The sequence below is a fragment of the Belonocnema kinseyi genome, chromosome 4 (assembly GCF_010883055.1).
Source record: "Belonocnema kinseyi isolate 2016_QV_RU_SX_M_011 chromosome 4, B_treatae_v1, whole genome shotgun sequence".
Taxonomy (NCBI): Eukaryota; Metazoa; Arthropoda; class Insecta; order Hymenoptera; family Cynipidae; genus Belonocnema; species Belonocnema kinseyi.
In genome coordinates, this window is record NC_046660.1 from 102,873,751 (window position 1) to 102,876,930 (window position 3,180).

The following is a 3,180-nucleotide window of genomic DNA, read 5'->3' on the forward strand; positions in this document are numbered from 1 at the left end:
AAATTAATTTTTTCTGTTAAAAATTATTTATCTTTATCTGAAAATGTAACTATTATATGATTGATTAGAAATTAATCGTATATATTGGTTAAGTTGGAAAATTGTTTTTTTTTTACAGAACATGAATCTTCTTGGTCAAAAATTCACCTTTTCCCTTGAAAATTTAACAATTTTGTTGAAAATTCGTTTTTTTTCTTGTTCAATTAAATTTTTTAGCACAGTTTTTATCTGGAAATTGTACTATTTCATTTTTAGTTGAAACTTTATCCTGTACATTTTATTAGTTAAAACACCAATTATTTGATCCTGATTCCTTTTTTTTAATTTTTAAAATCTTTTCAAATACTCACTTAAAATTAATTTTTCAAACTAAAAAATCATTTTCAATTTTCTTAGCAATCACAAAAATTTTTGTTATTCTTTATACATATTTTACATTTCTCAAAAGCTTTTTTTTTAATCTGCAAAAATCTACATCGTGTTTCAAATTATTTCAAATAATTTCAACTTGTAAATTAATTTTTAATATTATTCTAAATTAAAATTGTAGCGTTCAAACTTAAAATTTAGCTAATTACAATTTGAAAATTCAAGGCTTTCTATTTCGAACCACTCTTTTCAAATATGTATAGTTTTCAATAGTTGTTTATAATGGCTTGTCCTAGATCTAAATTATATATTTTTTTCAAAAAACCTCTGATCCAATTCAGAAATACATACTATTGCTTTAAAAAAATTCCTGTTCCAATTCAAAATTCAGAATGAAATTAGAAAATTCAAAATTTTAAATCTGAAAGTGATTTTTGTTGAGGTGGAAATCTTTTGAATTTTAAACTTTTAAAACTGAAGCTTGACAAATTTTTAATTCAGAAATATTTCATTTAAACGCTCAATAATTCATACGTATAAAACACAAACTTTTAACACCTTTTAATTTTACAATTTTTTAAATTAAATTATTTTAAAATACGAAATTATCATTTTAAAATTTTTATGGCTTTAACACTTTAGAGGCTTCTGGTGAAAAAATACAAATTACGCTATTATTTTTAATTGAACGATTAAATTAATTTTTTAACTAAAAACTTTTTAAAATAAAAGTTATATTGTTTTTATTTTAAGTTATTCCAGATTAATATTTTTGCATTGTTATTTAGAGATAAAAATTGTAGTTTGCCAATTGAAAATGTTATAAATTAACTTGCTATCAAAATAATTGAATTTTCAACTAAAAAAAAAAGAGAATAACAAATTTCCAACAAAATAATTACATTTTCAACTAAAATGATAAATCTTCAACAAAAAAAGTTTTAATTTTTAATTAAAATTTGTTGAACTCATCCAAAAAGATATTAATTTTACACAAGAGTTGACTTTTCAGTCAATAAGGATTTTTTTTAAATTGTTGAATTTCAAAGCTAAAAAGATGATTTTTTTACAAAACAGTGTAAACATATTTTTAAACGGACTAGTTCAAGGACTTCTGGTTAAAAAATATAAACTTACTTTTAATGCTTTGAATTGAAGAATAAATAAATAAATTTTTTAATGTTAAAGACTGAATCATTTTGATCAATAAAAATGGATTAATTACAATTCTTTTTTAATTGGAAACTTTTTAATTATAAATTGAATTCGTTTATTTTAAGTGGCTTAATATTAATAATTTTTACATTTTTATTTATAAATTCAAACCTAAAAGTCTTATTTACGAATTGACAATTTTAAAAATCGAACAGTATAACAAAACAGTTTCATTTTCAACTAAAAAAAAAACGAAGTTTCAACCAAATCCTTTAAATTTTTTACGAAGGAGATGAATTTTTATTTAAAATTATGAATCTTCATAAAAAAAGGCTTACATTTTTTATTAAAAACTGTTGGACTCATCCAAACAGAAAATTTTTTCACAAAACAGTTGAGTTTTCAGGTTTTTAATTTTAGGAAAAAAATCAAATTAAAACAATAAAACAATTTTCAACCCAAAACCTTATTTTTGAACAAAATAAATTAATTTTCTATCAAATAATTGGTGTTTTAACTAATAAAATGTACAAGATAAAGTTTCAACCCAAAAATGGAATAATGCAATTTCCAGATAAAAACTGTGCTAAAAAATTGAATTGAACAAGAAAAAAAAACGCATTTTCAACAAAATTGTAAAATTTTCAAGGGAAGAGGTGAATTTTTAACCAAGAAGATTAATGTTCTATGAAAAAAAAACGATTTTCCAACTTAACCAATATATACGATTAATTTTAATCAATCATATAATAGTTACATTTTCAGATAAAGATAAATAATTTTTAACAGAAAAAATTAATTTTAAACAAATTTGTTAAATTTTCAACCAATCAGATAAATGTTCGACCAAGGAAATTTATGATCTACAAAGAAAGATAAATCTTAAAGAAAATACATGAATTTTTAAAGAAATTATTTAATTTTAAAGTAAAAAGACGAATTATCTACAAAAAGTTGAATTTTTTAAGACAAATATATGAGTTTTCAATGAAAGAGTTAAACTTTCAACCAAATAGTTAAATTTTCAACCATAATTAAAAAACCGTATTAAAAAAACGTATTTTTTTACAAAGTAGTTCAACTCTTAGTGACATAATCGACTTTCAAACCTAAGAAGATGTACAGTTGATATTTTAACTAAACAATTGCATTTTTGAGAAAAATGATACATTTTCAACCAAAAAGATTAAATTTCTACTAAACAAGGTCAATTTCCAACAAAATACATAAACTTTCAACGAAATTGTTTAATTTTAAAAACAAAAAGTGTATTTCCACCCAAAAATTATGATTTCAATTTTTAACAATATAGTTGCATTTACAACAAAACGACTTTACAGCCAAAACATATTTATAGCTGATAATTCAACCGAAAAATGTAATTTTTAATAAAAAAGTATACAGTTTCCATAAAACAATTTAATTTCTGTAAAGAAGGACGACCTTTTAACAAAACACATGATTTCTTAATCAAAAATGGTATTGATTGTCAGTTTCGAAAATGGATTTTTAACGAAAGAGATGAACCTTCAGATCAAAAAAATAAAAATTTTTAAAAAGTAGTTGAACTTTTGATAGAAAAGAGGAATTTTTTTTACAAAATAGTTACATTTTCAACAAAATAATTAATTTTTCAATCAATTAATTGAGTTTTTA